The sequence below is a fragment of the Bubalus kerabau genome, chromosome 14, assembly GCF_029407905.1.
Source record: "Bubalus kerabau isolate K-KA32 ecotype Philippines breed swamp buffalo chromosome 14, PCC_UOA_SB_1v2, whole genome shotgun sequence".
NCBI lineage: Eukaryota > Metazoa > Chordata > Mammalia > Artiodactyla > Bovidae > Bubalus > Bubalus kerabau.
The window spans coordinates 63,936,362-63,953,420 of NC_073637.1; the positions used below are offsets into that span (position 1 = coordinate 63,936,362).

At 50.5% G+C, this 17,059-nt stretch overlaps 1 non-coding gene across 1 annotated transcript; it reads right to left on the reverse strand.

Moving 5' to 3' along the window:
- Positions 1 to 5,531: 5,531 nt before the first annotated feature.
- TRNAE-UUC (transfer RNA glutamic acid (anticodon UUC)) lies at positions 5,532 to 5,603 on the reverse strand. The gene has a single exon. It is a non-coding gene; the product is annotated as a tRNA-Glu (tRNA).
- Between the last annotated feature and the right edge of the window lie 11,456 nt (positions 5,604 to 17,059).

Sequence of the window (17,059 nt, forward strand, 5' to 3'; positions counted from 1 at the left end):
TTAATTGATCCTGTCTAGCTTCCCAGGTGGTGCTAGTGGTAAAAGAACCTGCCTGCCAATGCAGGAGACATAAAAGATTCGGATTCAACTCCTGGGTGGGGAAGATTCTCTAGAGGAGGGCATGGTAACCCACTCCAGTATTCTTTCCTGGAGAATCCTACGGACAGAGGAGCCTGGAGGGCTACAGTCCATGGGGTTGCAAAGAGTCGGACATGACTGAAGTGACTTAGCACAGCACCCAGCACGTGATGAAGACTCCATAAAACTCCCTGACCGTGGAGAGCTTCTGGGTTGGGGAACACACCCTTTCCCCCTTCCCTTGCCCTGTGCTATCCTCGAAACTCTTCATCTGACTGTTATCTGTATCCGTTGTCACATTAAAAAAAAAACCCAGGAAATGTCAATAAGAGTTTCCCTGAGTTCTGTGAGCCAGGATAGCAAATTATTGAACCCGAGGAGGGGTTGGAGGAATGCCCACTTTATAGGCAGCTGGTCAGAAGTACAGGCGACAGCTTGGGACTTGGGACTGGCATCTCAAGTGGGGGCGGTCTTGCAGGACTGAGGCCACAACCTGTGGGGTCTGTGCCGGGCAGTTAGTGTCAGAACAGAACTGTAGGACACCTGGTCATGTCTGGATGTTAGAGAACTGCCAGACAGTTGGAAAATGCCCTCATGTTTGGTGTCAGAAGTATTCTGTGACAGAAGAAACAGATTCTGTGCAGAAGAAACATTTTTCCCTTTAAGATGTTCTAAAAGCTTTCCCTGTATTAATTTATTAATCTTCACCATAAAACACGCGGCACATCCTCAGAGGTACAGAGAGATCGGAGTATCTGCTCAGGTTCTCACAGCTGTAAGTGCACGGCTAAGACTCCAGCTCCCCTTCCAAATACAGCCCCCAGCCCTGGATCTGCCTGTGTATGGGGCTCTTGGAAGTTTCGTTTGCCCACACGGACCCCGGTTTTCCTCTGGGCACCCAGCACGAACTGTTCCCCGGGGTCTCCCACTTCACCAGAGCCCTAATTCATTCTCATCCCGCCTGAGGAGAGAGGTTGAGGCTCCCCTACCCGCGTCCCCAGCAGCCCACCCTCCTGGCTGCTGGCAGACGTTGGTCACCGCCCCCAGTCACAGCGCAGCGCCTGCCACAGCCCGCTTGCAGAGGGCGGGGGCGAGGCAATTACTCGGAAAACCGCAGGCAAAACTCCCACGGAGCCACAGGGAAGTTTTTTTTTTTTTTTTTTTTTTTAAAGAGAAAGCTCTGATGTGACAGTGTGGTGGCAGGAATCTTATCCAGTCTCATCTTCCAACTCCCATCACAACCCACCCCTGAGAACCTGCTGCCCGGCAGCTGAGAGCACGGTTTGCACCATGTGAAAATGAGATTGAAACCCTCGAGGGCGGCTCGCTGAAATATGTGCAAAATGAAAGAAGCCCTCCCCAAGGCCTGCAGAGTTTCTCCCTTCTCCTCTTCGATCTGCAAAACACCGGATTTCACTGCTGCCAGAGAAAAATACCAGGGTCAGTGTCCCGGGCCCTGGGCCCTTCCAAATGGATCATCCTTTGAGTTAGTCACAGTCGCCTTTGCACACACTCCTGTATTTCACAGGTACTGTCTAGAGGGTAGCATTTGGAGACAAACATGGTTTCCTTTGTGTCTTAAACCCTCACCCCACAGGGACTCAGCTGATCAGAGTAGAAGACAACAAGAAACCAGGTGGGGAGAATCAGAACTCCCTTGCGTGTAGGTGCATTCTGCAACTTACAAGTGCCATTGTCCCACCAAACCATTTGTATAGACACGGCCCTGTAGTGGGTGAGAAAGAGGCATGACTTCTCAAGGTCACCGGGCTGATAAGTGGCGGAGCTAAGGCTGAAACTTAGGGAGTCTGGCTCTAGATCCAGCTCCCTTCATGGAATAAGGCATGGCAGGGGTGTGTGTGGGGGGTGGGGTGGGGGGGGTGGAGGGGGTGTGGAGAGGGACAGAGCCCTGATCCCATCAGCCCCCAGGGCAGGCCCAAAGGAAGGAAGCAGAGCCTGTGAGGTGGCATACTTGACAATTAGTAGGTTTGACGTGGTAATTTACTGTGGATTGGGGTTATTGCCTAGTACATTTTTAGCCTGGAGCTGTGAGTTACGTGTGCTCCAACAGGCCTCTCATGGGAAGACAGGAGTCCTAGAGGGTGACGTCCACATTCCACCAAGAACCCCATCCAGCAGGGAGCCCAAATCCAGGGTTTCCAGGCTGCATCAGGCCAGCACTCGCGTTATGTTTGGCCCCAGAGTATCCTTTAAAATGTCAATTTGGGGCTAACATTTTAAATGAGAAGCATTCACAAAATAATTAGTGTTTCTGGCATCTCTTTAAAAGGTGAAGATTAGGTGATATTAACCTTACTGTTCCGGATCCCAGCAGGGCTGCTGCCCCTAAAGAGGTGTGTGGTCTCCAGGGCACCAGGTCTACAGCCATGCACAGCTGCCGCCTGTCTGCACCCTGTAGGCACTGGGGATTCTGACTCTTGCCACAGAACTGAGGCTCTTAATTTTTTGAAGGTCATGGATATAATTCAGAGGATTGAGGGACTTGGATGGGTAAAAATGACACCTTGATTTTCACTGCTGCTAAGTCGCTTCAGTCGTGTCCGACTCTGTGCAACCCCAGAGACGGCAGCCCACCACGCTCCCCCGTCGCTGGGATTCTCCAGGCAAGAACACTGGAGTGGGTTGCCATTTCCTTCTCTAATGCATGAAAGTGAAAAGTGAAAGTGAAGTCGATCAGTCGTATCCGACTCTTCTCGACCCCCTGGACTGCAGCCTACCAGGCTCCTCTGTCCATGGGATTTTCAAGGCAAGAGTACTGGAGCGGGGTGCCATTGCCTTCTCCGTGATTTTCACTAACCCCTACCAAATGCTGAGCATTTCCTTCCACTAGGACCATAGGCAGACACCATGGTAGCAATGGGATCTGTGACTTTGTCACTAGAAGAAATCACAGACAATTTCATATCACATTAGACTTTCATACATAGCTCCGAATGTCATTTATGCTCATCACTACTCTAAAATCAGAGGGTGGCAGAGGATGAGGTGGTTAGATAGCATCACCAACTCAATGGACATGAGTTTAAGCAAACTCCAGGAGACAGAGAAGGGCGGGGACGCCTGGCATGCTGCAGTCCATGGCGTCACAAAGAGTCAGACACGACTTAGCAACTGAACAACAGCTCTAAAATCGTGACCGATTGCCAGATGTTGTTCTTTAGTGCATTTGATAAAGAAGCATGTATGCTATGATATTAAAGGTTCGGTTTTAAATATATATATAATTTTCAATATAATTGGTTTCATTGGTATTTTACACACTTACTCTGAGAAAAGATCCACAGGCTTCATCAGCTTGCCCAAAGGGTCCAAAGCACAAACTTCGACTCACATCTTTAAAAGATGGTTGTCAGGTCCCTTCGGGTTGGGAAGGCAGTTTTCTAGACTTTTGGAGAAGTGAGGTAGGAGGGGGACTAAGCGCCTCCATTCAGTCCCTCTCTGGTGGTTTCACACTGGACTCCCCACTCAGGGCAGGAAGCCCTCTAAGGTCCTCCCAGAGTCCAGGGAGGGAGCCCTTGGCCTGCGAGTAGGAGGCTGTGCAGAGGTCCTGCACTCAGTGGCCCCAGCCCCGGGTCTCCAGGGTCCCAAAGCAATCCCAGGGTGACCTTGGTGGGAGAAAGCTTAGCTCCCAGGCCCTAGCGGAGACGCCAGGGCGAGGCCGGCAGGGAGCCACAAGCCACGTGGGCGCTGACTCATCCCCGATGGTCCCAGCCCAGCGGTGAGCGCTCCCCCTCCGCCCCCAGCCCCGTCCCCGGCATGCCCTTCCCCCGGCTTCCCCACGCTTCCTCCCAGGCTCTGCCCAGGTGCCTGCAAACCCACGTGCGGGCTCCCCTGGTCCACAGCGCCGCTCCTAGCAACCGCCCCCCTCTCTCCCTGCCAGATCCGGAAATGTGTGGTCTCGGCTGGTTTCCTCCTGAATCCTTGAAGCGCCCACTCAGCCTCTGCCTGATGCTTCGGCTCCCATGCAGTTTGCTGAAGTCACCCTGCTGAAGGGCGTCAGAGCTGGAGGACAGGTGGCCCCGGGCCTCCCACTCCCGCCCTGCGGAGCCGCCTGATGCTTCGACAGCCGCCTCTTCCAGAACCAGTGGACACGCTCGCTCCGTGGTTTCCATGACACTGCACTTTCCCACGTCTCCTCCGGATTTCTGACAGCTCGTTTCCTTGCTGGCCTGCGTGGTCTCCTCCCGGCTTCTCGTTGTTGGCGTGTCCAGGGCGCTGCCCTCGGCTCTTACCCCAACCGGTGCCCACCACCCCCTCTAGAGGGCTCTCCTCCAGGTAGCCTGATGCCACCTCCCACCACTGTGGCCCCTGGGGCCTTGGCTACCCACGGTCCCCAATCCCACACGGCCAGCATTCACAGAACATCTTGTCCTACCTCCTATGAATCAAGTCCTAAATCACAGAAGGTCAGACTGGAGGGGCATGGGGGCCGCGGGAGAGCGGAGGGGTTCGAGTTTGGGCTGGCCAAGCAACCAGTACCTGGGGGATGTTGCTGAGAAGACTTAACCACACCCCTGAGCCTGGGCTACTGTAGGTCTGGAGAGGCAAGCTTGTGCAAGGCTAAGGGTATAGGACTCTGGGAACCCACTGCCCAAATTCAAATCCTGCCTCTGCTACTTGCTGCTGTGACCTCAGGCAAGTTCATCTATTTGTTCATTAATTTATTTAACAAATGTTAATTGAGCCCCTACTGTGTGCCAAATTCTGCTGAAAACACAAACAGAAACGGAAAAGGACTCCTCACACTCTTGATGTTTGGGCTTCCCTGGTAGCTCAGCTGGTAAAGAATCCACCTGCAATGCAGGAGACCCCAGTTCAATTTCAGGGTTGGGAAGAGCCCCTGGAGAAGGGATAGGCTACCCTCTCCAGTATTCTTGGGCTTCCCTGGTGGCTCAGATGGTAAAGAATCCGCCTGCTATGCTGGAGAGCTGGATTCTGTCTCTGGGTTGGGAAGATCCCCTGGAGGAGGGCATGGTAACCCCCTCCAGTATTCTTGCCTGGAGAATCTTCATGGACAGAGGAGCCTGGCAGGCTGCAGCCCATGGGATCACAAAGAGTTGGACACGACTGAGTGACTAAGCACAATACAGCACTCTTAATGTTTAGTTAGACTCAAATACTGTCCAAACAAATGCTAAATTATGACTGTGACAAGCAAAGTGAGGGAGAGATCCAGCCTGCGCTGAGAACTCAACTGAGGATGGTGTTATCAGAAGGGTCAGGGGCGGCTTCCATGAGGACATGACCTAAAGCTCAGATCTGAGGGATGAGTGGAGTTACAAGATGTGGCTGGCTGAATAATGGCCCCCAAAGATGTTCACATTCTAATCCCTAGAATCTGTGAATATGTTCCTTTACATGGCAAGAGAGATGTGATTCATTTAAAGGCTTTTTTTTTTTTTGGCCACACTGTGCAGCTTGCAAGATCTTAGTTCCCTGACCAGGGATCGAACCTGGGCCATGGCAGTGAAAGCCCCAAGTCCTAACCACTGGACAACCAGGGAATTCCCTCCAGTTAAGGATCTTAAGATGGGAGATTCTCCTGGATTATCGGTGTGGACCCAATGTAATCACAAGTGTCCTTATAAGGAGGAGGCAGAGGGTCAGAGAAGATACGACAGTAAAAGCAGAGGTCAGAGTAATGGCGTTGATGGAAGGGGGCCATGAGCCATGGAAACCTCTGGAAACTGGAAAAGGAAAGGAAATGAATTCTACTCTAGAGCCTCTAGAAGGAAGGAAGCTTTGCCTACCCATCTTGGACTTCTGACTCCAGAACTGTAAGCTGATAAATTTGTGTTACTTTAAGCCACTAGTGTGTGAAAGTCTGTTACAGCAGCAAGAGGGAACTAACACCATAGGAGAAGAATAGAAAAGTGTGTGCCAAGGCTGGGGATGAGAAATGGATTCCTGTGATCTAAAGAAAGAAGATGTGTATGTGTGGGTGTGAATGGGGGTGCGGCGGTCAGGGGTGGGAGCCAGGAGGCTGGACAGCTAGGCAAGGGCCAGACCATGATCAACAAGCAGCTCCTGTTTGGCTAATGTTATTAACCCCTCTAAGCCTCAGATTCCTCACTGGTAAAATGATGACTTCGTAGGCTTGTTGCAAGAATGAGAACTGAATGAGGCCGTGTACATGTAGCTCTTACTTAGTAAGTGCCCGTTTCCATCTCACGGTTTCGCGAGTGGGCTCCTGGAGCCCTGGGAAATCTGTGAGATTCCTTTGGGGCTGCTGAGGATCCGGAGGGAAAGAGGGGGCAGTTCTGCCCTCAAGCTGAACTTACATTTGTTTGCCCATTGGACTTGGCTTCTGGTTAAGATCGTGTTTGAATAACAGGTTCCTCAGCTAAGACGCAATTTGAGAGCTGCTACTCGAACCTGCGGAGAAGGCACTGGCAACCCACTCCAGTACTCTTGCTTGGAAAATCCCATGGATGGAGGGGCCTGGTGGGCTGCAGTCCATGGGGTCACTAGGAGTCAGACACGACTGAGCGACTTCACTTTCACTTTTCACTTTCATGCATTGGAGAAGGAAATGGCAACCCACTCCAGTGTTCTTACCTGGAGAATCCCAGGGATGGGGGAGCCTGGTGGGCTGCCGTCTATGGGGTCTCACAGAGTTGGACATGACTGAAGCGACTTAGCAGCAGCAGCAGCACTCTAACCTGACTCTGCTTCTTCTGGTGAGGAAACCATGGCCTGGGGTTGCCCATGGCTAGGACTGCCTCCGAGCCAGCCAGAGAACCCAGCCCCCAACCACTGATGCCTTGATTCTCTGTGGTCCAGGGTTCTGGGCCTTAGGGTCAGACTGGCAGCTTTGTAATTTGGAGTCCACTTCCCTCCCCAGCCCTGCTTCCTGTGATCTGCATTCTAGGTTCACTCGCATCTTCTTTGTTTCTTGTCATTCTCCCTCCCAGGACACTAAGGTGCATGGGGGCAGGAACCTCATGTTTTGTTAAACACAGGATCTCCAGGGCCTGACACTTTGTCTGGCATGTGGTAGTCACAGGAGACACTTGGAAAATGCTCACTCTCAGGCGCTGTTGTTGTCTGCACACATTCCTGGTTCATGCATGCAGGTGTGCTAAGTCACTTCAGTTGTGTCTGACTCTTAGCGACTCCATGGACTGCAGCTCGCCAGGCTCCTCTGTCCATGGGATTCTCCAGGCAAGAACACTATAGAGGGTGGCCATGCTCTCCTCCAGAGGATCTTCCTGACGCAGGAATCAAACCTTGGTCTCATGTCTCCTGCATTGGCATGTGCGTTCTTTACCACTAGTGCCACCTGGGAAGGCACTTCCTGGTTCATTGGTTGTTGTTGCTGTTGTTCAGTTGTGTCTGCCTCTTTGCAACCCCATAGACTGCAGCACGCCAGGCTTCCCTGTCCTTCACTATTTCCCAGAGTCTGATCAAACTCTTGTCCATTGAGTCAGTGATGCCATCCAATCATCTCATCCTCTGTTGCCCCCTTCTCCTCCTGCCCTCAATCTTTCCCAGCATCAGGGTCTTTTTCTATGAGTCAGCTCTTCGCATCAGGTGGCCAAAGTATTGGAGTTTCAGCTTCAACATCAGTCCTTCCAATGAACATTCAGGACTGATTGCCTTTAGGATGGACTGGTTGGATCTCCTTGCAGTCCAAGGGACTCTCAAGAGTCTTCTCCAACATCACAGTTCAAAAGCATCAATTCTTCAGCGCTCAGCCTTCTTTATGGTCCAAGTCTTACATCCATACATGACTACTGGAAAAACCATAGCTTTGACTAGATGGACCTTTGTCGGCAAAGTGAGGTCTCTGCTTTTTAATACACTGTCTGGATTTGTCATAGCTTTTCTTCCAAGGAGCAAGTGTCTTTTAATTTCATGGCTGCTGTCACTGTCCACAGTGATTTTGGAGCCCAAGAAAATAAAATGTCACTGTTTTCATTGTTTCCCCATCTATTTCCCATGAAGTGATGGGACCAGATGCCATGATCTTAGTTTTTGGAATGCTGAGTTTTAAGACAGCTTTTTCACTCTCCTCTTTCACTTTCATCAAGATGCTCTTTAGTTCCTCTTGACTTTCTGTCATTCCTGGTTCATAATTACCTCTAACTCACACCGTCGGCTCTCAAGGTATTGACAAACTTCTTATCACTTGTGCGCCTGAGTGAATTTCTTTGCCTCCTCTGTAAGATGGGGGTCTACAACATGAACGGTGGTGACAGTGGGGGTGAAGTGGCATCGTGACATCTGCCTGTCGCCTGGCTTTGGGTCTGGCTGCAGCAGCCACTCAGGAAAGGTTGGCTGTTGAAATGACCTCATTGCACAGGGTGCCAAATTGCTCTGGTTCCAGCCACCCTGTTTTGACAGGGCCACTGCTGCAGCCTGGTCCCCTGAGCTGCAAAGGATTGCTTCCCTCCATCAGCCAAGTCATTTCCTGCAAAGTTTCTCCTGCCCACTCCTCCTCCTCTTCCTCGCCTGGGCCCAGACCAGCACATCTGCCCTTCTGGGCTCCAGCACCTTCCCACTGCAGTCACCTCTGCAGGACTGCTTCCTCCTCCACATCATTCCACTGCTTCCTTTCCTGAAGATCTCTGCAACCTGTGTCATCAAATGGGACCCTGCTGGGATCCTGAGGACAGCGTAAGGATCCCTGCTAAGGGAAACACACTGACTGAAACCGCCCACCCTGACCAGGTACCATAGTAAGCATACCTATAAGTGATTTTACAACAGGAAGTCCCGGTGAGGAATATGGAACTAACACGCCACCAGCAACCGGAGCAGTTTAAGAAAGGTCACGTGTCCTGCCACCTCCCAGAATCCTTCTCGCTGGCATTCATCTCAGTTGAGCAATGCGTGCACCACCAGGAAGGGCCCTGAGTCAAAGTGATTGGCCGAAGAAAACCCAGAAACTAATCCCATCACCATAAAACCCGAAACTGTGAGCCACATTGCAGAGTAGTTCTCCTGGGTTCTCTTATCCCCCTGCTCTCCACCCAGGCGCCCCTTCCCAGTAAAATCTCTTGCTTTGTCAGTGTGCCTCCTCGGACAATCCATTTCTGAGTGTTAGACAAGAGCACCCTTTCGGGCCCTGGCAGGGGCTCCCCCTTCCTGCAACATGTCTGTGCCCTACCCCATGGCTCCCAGACCTCCACTAATAGCCCCGGCAGCAGCCACTACCTGTGGCCTGGCCCCACCCCCAGCCCCAGCCTTTGCTGAACCTCCTCCTCTGTACCCCTCCAGCACCCCTTGCTCCATTGTTGCCCGTCTTGCTGGGTCTACAAGTATCTTTCTTGCATCTAATGTAAGATCCCTGAGGACAAGGACCAGCTCCTGTCCCTTTGATACCATTCCCTCCACCCTAGTTGAGGCCGCCTTGGCCCCACACCTGAATGATCACAAAATGTCATAGTCTGTCTGCTCTGGCCTTGCCCACTCCCATCGGGCATTGCGGTGACCTTCGAAAGCACAGATGAGTTCACAGCACTCTCTTTTGGGGCACCCTGTGGCCCTCAGGGGAGCTCTTACCACCAGTTACCACTCCCGGCCCCATCTCACTGGATCTAGACAGGAGAGCTGATTTGCACTGGCTTGAATGGAGTGGGCTCTCCGGGAGGTGAAAGGTTCTTCCTTCTGGCTGGGACACTCTCTGCCCTCTCTGCTCCTCCCCTTCTACCCATTGGGCTAATTCCTGTCCTTACCCAGATCTCAGCTGAGATGTACCTCCCAGGAAAGGGCTCTCCAGCTACCTGAAGCCTTGGCCCCGTGCCTCTTCAGTGAGCCTAGAGCACCGTGTACATTCCCTGCTTTGTTGGAATTATATGTTTGTTGCTCACAGCCCCATTTGCCTGTTGGCCCTTTTGAGAGAAGGGCCCTTGTGCCCACTGCCTGGAGCCTACCTAGCACAGCGGCTGACACATTGTTGTTGTTGTTTAGTGTCTCGGTCGTGTCTGACTCTTTTGCGATCCCGTGGACTGTATCTACCTGGCTCCTCTGTCCGTGGAATTTCCCAGGCAAGAATACTGGAGTGGGCTGCCATTTCCCGACTCAGGGATCAAACCCGCAGCTCCTGCTTTGCAGACAGATTCTTTACCTGGGAGGCCCACCTGGCACATAGTAGGTACTTAACAAACACTCGTTCCGTTGAACTGAAGTGCTCCAGAAGCTCAACCAGATTCCCCATCTTTCCAGATCCTACCAGCCGCTCCTGATAACAAAAACAATGCTGACGCTTGTTAAGTGCTTGTTATGCTCCTGGCACTGGGTTAAGTGCCTCACTCATATTGCCTTTGCTTATTCCTCAACAACCTTGTGAGGTCAGAACTACTGTACAGATGCGAAGGCTTAGATAGGCAAATGAACCACCCTAAGGTCACACAGCTAGAAAGGGGTAGGGCTGGACTGGTATCCACTTGCTGACTTGGAAGTCTTTCTTCTCAACCCCAAGATGACACTGTCCTCCATGCCTGCTTGTTCCCCACCCTCTCCATGATCCCTCTCCTTCCTCTGATCCCCTCAGGGTCTCTGCCTTCCCAGATCCTCCTACCACATCATCTATGCGTGCAGTTTCCTGATTCCACACTGCCCTGAAAGATTCTTTAGCACAGAGGTACTTAACCAGTTAATCTCTCTGACTAATGATAAACTCCCCGAGGTGGAGGTTTATGCTGTTTCTTTAGGAGCCCCCAGGATAGCCAGCACAGTGGTTTGTTGTTGTTGTTAGGTCGCTCAGTCGTGTCCGACTCTTTGTGACCCCATGGACTGCAGCCAGGCTTCCCTGTCCTTCACTATTTCCCAGAGCTTGCTCAAACTCATGACCATTGAGTCAGTGATGCCATCCAACCATCTTGTCCTCGTCATCCCCTTCTCCTCCTGCCTTCAATCTTTCCCAGCATCAGGGTCTTTTCTAATGAGTAGGCTGGTCAAAGCATTGGAGCTTCAGCTTCAGCATCAGTCTTTCCAATGGATATTTAGGACTGATTTCCTTAGGAAGGACTGGTTGGATCTCCTTGCAGTCCAAGGGACTCTCAAGAGTCTTCTCCAACACCACAGTTCAAAAGCATCAATTCTTCAGCGCTCAGCCTTCTTTATGGTCCAACTCTCACATCCATACATGTCTACTGGAAAAACCATAGCTTTGACTATAGCACAGTGCTTGACACCCAGTTGATATCCTCCAGTTCACCAGTAAAGCAAAGGCCAGGTCCCCAGGTTCTCGTCCATCTGAGGAGGTGGCTCAGGAGGTTCTGAGCTCTCCTCTTCTCTCCATGATTCCGCTCTGGCTTCTGTCTAATCCTTGGTGTTTTGGGACATTATGAATCACAGAGACCCACAGAACTCAGGGGAAGAGAATGCCAAGATTTCTTGAGGCCAAATGTGTGATCAGCATATCCAACTTCATTTTCCTGTCCAGGGAGTCCCATTTTTATTTTTATCATAATATGTCTCAGGAAACCATGTCATAAATCAGATTATCAAAAAAAAGATTGTATTTAGTCAGCAAAAAATGTAGTGTACCAAGCACTTTTGAATACACCAAAGTCTAGGTGATGGAAGCTAATGTGACAGGGCTCTGCTTTGAGGGGTCTCATTGTCTTGCTGGAGTCACGAACCAACTCATCATAGTGAAAGACCCTTGAGCGTCACACTCTGGCTCCTGTCTGCTCTGCAAAGTCTCCCCAAGTGTTTCTAGAAGTTTCCTGCAGTGTCTCACGTGGGCTCAGGGCTAAGTTCAGGCATGGCCCCCGAACACGTGATTCCAGCAGTTGTTTTCCTCCTCTTCCCTGCTCTGGTCTGTGCCCTGTGGACTGCACCCCTTCGGGGCACCCGTGGCAGATAGAGAAGCAGGTCGTGGACCTGGGGTGATGTCCCAGGGCACTCCCCTCCCCGTCAGCGTCACACCCCATCAGGGAGTCATAAACCACGGCTGGCGGAGCCCCTGTCTTACAGTCTTGTAGTGAAACGGCTCTGCAGTGGCTGACGTGGCTGTCTAGGACCACCTTTACACACACACACAGCTCAGACCCGATTCCACAGGTTCTGAGGAGTCACAGAGGCTTTCCCCCTTTCCAGTCACCAAAGGCTCTCTCACTGCCTGATGGTCTCCACCCTGGGATCTGTCTCCCCCAGAAGGCTCCCTCTTCCCCTCTCTGCACTTCTCAGCAGCATCAGCTTCTGGCAGCTGCCTCACCGTTTCCCCTACACAAGCCTAGGCATGTCCCAGTTTTGCCTCAAGAACAGCACTCTAGTCCCACCTGTTTTTCTTACACACGTGCTTCTTATTCATGCTCAGATGTAGAAAAAAGACAAGAAAAATACTCCAAGATGTTTTGACTCTGGGAGGTTTTATTTTCTTTTTCATATTCTGCTGTGTTTTCCAAGATTTAAAAAATAAGCCTGCGCTCCTCATGCAATGCCCCCACCCCCACCACAGTAAAAACTTTTATTGTGGTGGATGTTTTTGTTCAAATAGAAAATTAACAACACAAGCTGTAGAAGCAAAGTGGAAAAAGAAAGATGAACTCCAGAGTGTTAAGGGGAAGTAGAAAAGCTTTCAAAAGGAATAATGTTACAATTGGAGGTTCCTGAACAAATGAATCATAGATACAGCCAAGCATATACCATAAGTCAATGCCATAGTAACTGTAAATCTCCACAGTTACTCAAAGGAGTAAAATTATTTTCCAAGCCCTACAAAAATATATGTATCACTTTTATTATATAAGGGGTTGCTACAAACTTTCAAGTGTATCTATCACATATTAAAATGCACACACAACTCTTACAACATGTCAAGGCATAGAAGGTTGGCTACAGAAAAAGTACACATCTAATTGACAGTCATTTTGTTCACCTTTGACTTCAGAAGTTCACGATGCTTGATCTCACGCCTTCCTTTTCTCTGAACCAAACCAGAATATTCAAAATCACTCCTTGGAGCTCTGTGCTGGGCTGCTTGAGGATGAGGGATAGCATTAGGTATCTGTTACCGATGATAATGATGCTGTCTCTTTGACTGAAAATCGTTTTAAATATCTGGAAGGGCTGACGCAGCATCCTCTTCTTCCTCCCCGTCTGTGTATTAAAAGCCACCAGGCAGGGTTTCAGGGTCAGGGTTAACATGGTCTCCAGGAAGGCTGCTGCAGCCTCTGAAGACAGTCCTCCCCATCTTTCCCTCCACATGGACCACTGAGCAGCTGTGATTTTAACTGGCAGCCTTCAGAATACAGAACTGCTGTTGGTTTTCCTCTTCTGGGACAGTGGTGAGAAACAGATGGGGGTTGGGTACTGAGGTGTGGGAACTCATCAAACCCCAAGTGTGGATCACAGAATTAAAGTACACCCAGGATGGAAAAGACCTCTGCTGTGAACTGCTCCAACTTCTAAGCTGCCACCACTGACCTGAGAAAGCACCTACTCTGTGCCTGAAATTACTACAGAGATGGTTTTATTTCATGTAATCCATACAACCCTGTGGAGTAAATAATAGCAACCCCATTTTATAGATGAGAAAACAGAGTCTCTATGAGCTTAAGAAACTTACCAGTGTATTAGTTTGCTGGGGCTGCCATACAAAGTGCCACAAACTGGGTGCCTAAAACAACAGGAAGTGTACTGCCTCACTGTTCTGGAGGCTAGACGTCCGTAATCAAAGTGTCAGAAAGGTTTCTGGGGGCTGGGAGAAAGAATCTATTCCATGCATGCCTTTCTCCTCACTTCTGATGGTTGCCAGCAACCCTTGGCATTCTTCAGCTTGTAGATACCTCACCCCAGTCTCACCCTTCACCCTTTACGTGCTATTCTCCATGTGTGTGTCTTTGTCTCCAAATTTTCTCTTAAAAGAAAAAAAAAGCCAGCCTTTATTGAATGTGTTACAGTGTTGCTTCTACTCTTTTTTTGTGTGTGGACATGAGATCTTGCTACCATTTATTTGAGGTGGTTTAGTTGCTAAGTTATATCTGACTCTTTGGGACCCCATGGATTGTAGCCTGCCAGGCCCCTCTGTCCATGGGACTTCTCAGACAAGAATACTAGAGTGGGTTGCCATTTCCTTCTCCAGGGTGCTTCTATTTTATGTTTTTGGCCCCAAGGCTTGTGGGATCTTAGCTCCCCAACCGGGGATCGAACTCACACCCCCTGCATTGGAAGGCGAGGTTCTAACCTCTGGACTGCCAGGGAAGTCCCAGATTTTCCCTTTTTCAGGGACAGCAGTCATATTATAGTAGGGTTATGACTTCATGTTAACTTGATTATCTCTACGAAGACTCTATTTACAAATAAGGCCACATTCTGAGGTCCTGGGGGGTCAGGACTTCAACATATTTTGGGGGGAACTTTGGGGTCACAAAGAGTCAGACACAACTAACACTCTGGGGACTTCAACAATTCAGTCTGCAACATAAAGACATCACTTCTGATAAATGATGGAGACAATATAAAAAACCTAGGCTATCTGACAGCAGCTCTTAACCAGACCCCGTCCTGCCTCCTATCTGGCTCTTCCTGGCTGTCTGGCTCCCTTCTGTAGAGCATATCTAGGAATAGAGATTGGCAACCACACAGGATGAGCCCACCTACCACGTCTGAAGATTTCCTAAGTATAATCTCTTATTTTCTATGCTCACCTCTGAGAGATATACAAATACCACAAGGATTTTCTCCATGCAGATGTTGACAGACGTTGGCTTTGATAGAGAAACGTTCCCATCTTCATCGACCACTTTTGCAGGAACCACAAGCTCCTGGCCAGTACACTGCCGACCCCTATGGCCCTTCCTCTAGAGAAGGGAAAGGGCACCTCTGTTTTCATGCTAATGGGTGTGCGACCCCTCACTTTCTGATTCTCACAGTGACATCTGACACGGGTCATTCCATGTGCCACAGAGACACCGGAGGAGGTGCTGGAGGAGGGAAAGTGGGCGAAATGCTCAATGCTTCATTGTGATTCAAGTACCTGCACCTTCATGCCCCCACCCGTTTTTTAATTTAAAGAGCACCATGCGTACGACTCAAGTTTAGTCAGGCTTTGTCTTGGTTCTTTCACTGGGAGCTGGTCATCTCTGAACAAGTGTGTTAAACCTGGCCTGAGTAACCCCAGGACTCAGGTCATCCTGGATCTTGGTGACCCCACAGGTGGATGAGGTGGTCACTGGACAAGGCAGACCCCCCAGGGGTCCTGTGATAGAATGGCTGAGAACCTCCAAGAAAGGACTTGCTACCCTAGCTGAGAGGGGTACCTCACTGCATCCCACCCAAGGGCTGGCCCCCAGCCAGTAAGGCCTAGGTTGGGATATTGAAGGCCTGCAACTTGGCCTCACGTAGGCAATTCTGAGGGGCCACCTCAGCTCCAAAGCCCTCTGTGGGGTCGGCTGGGATTGTCCTTGGGCCTAGACTGCAGCTTGATGTCCGCCCCTGCCCCCGCCCCCCCCTGCCTCAGTGTTGCTCCTTAGAGTCCTCTTCAACCCTCCTCCACTCTAACTCATCTCAGAATCTGCCTCCCAGGAACCTTCCCGGACCCGCTTCTCCAGAGACTCAAGTCAACACTTGGTCGTGGGACTTCCCTGGTGTTCCAATGGTTAAGAATCTGCCTTCTTATGCCGGGGACACAAGTTTGATCCCTGGTTGGGGAACTAAGATCCCACATGCCACAGGGCAACTAAGCTGATGCATCGCAAAAAAGACCTAGCGCTGCCCAAAACAAACAACACACGGTCCTGAAGCCACAGAGGAGGCATGAGAGATCAAAGGCCTCTTCTTTCTGAGCCCCAAACTTCAGTTTTCACAAGGCACGACCAGGAGACTCATAGGCCTGCCCACACACTTATGCCCTTCTGTTTGGCACCATCTGAAATTAGCTGGCCAACACCTCCCGCCTACAAAGATTTATTGAGCATCTACTATGTGCAAAGTACTATTCCAGACTCTGGAAATATAGCAGTGAAAAAAGAAACAGAAAAATCTTTATCTGCATGAATCTTGCATTCCAGTAGGGGAAGCAGACAATTACCTAATAAATCAGTAAAATACTATCACTTGGTGATAGTACTATGGGGAGGAAAAAAGCAGGGTGTGGAGAGGGTTTTGGAGCCGGATGGAGGAAATAGAGTGAACAGGGCAAGACTCCCCAAAAAGGTGAGATATGAGCAAAACCTGAAGGAGATAAGGGACTGAGTCATGAAGTTACTGGGGGAGGAGACTTTCAGATGGTAGGAATAGCAAGTGCAAAGGCCCTGAGGCAGGAACTTGCTGTGAGTTTGCAAGGACTAGCAAGGAGGCCAGTGTAAGTGGGTCAGAGCATGAGAACAGTAAGAAGTGAAATCAGAGTCCACAGTGGGAGAAGGGAGAGAGGTTTGTGGGATTGTGGGTGTGGAGGGTCTCTTGGGCCAATGTAGGGACTTTGGCTTTGACTATGAGTGAGATCAGAGAAGGCGATGGCACCCCACTCCAGCCAGTACTCTTGCCTGGAAAATCCCACGGATGGAGGAGCCTGGTAGGCTGCAGTCCATGGGGTCGCGAAGAGTCGGACACGACTGAGCAACTTCACTTTCACTTTTCACTTTCATGCATTGGAGAAGGAAATGGCAACCCACTCCAGTGCTCTTGCCTGGAGAATCCCAGGGACAGGGGAGCCTGGTCGGCTTCCGTCTATGGGGTCGCACAGAGTCGGACACGACTGAAGCGACTTAGCAGCAGCAGCAGCATGAGTGAGATGGGACCCACCAGAGGGCTCTGAGCATAGAAGAGACAGGATCAAAGGGACTATTTTAAAGGGCCACCCTAGCTGCTGTGTGACCTCCTAGACCGGTTCAGTAAATTCAGGTAGAAGGCGGTGCTGTCTCAGCAAAGGGGCTGTGGTAGAAGTGGTCGGATTCTGGAGATTTTTGGAAGGTTAGAGCCAATGGGATTCGTTGATGATCCTTCCAGGAGAGCCAGCACTGTGCCTGGCAGGATCACACACGTGGGTGCAGCCAGCAGTATTTCT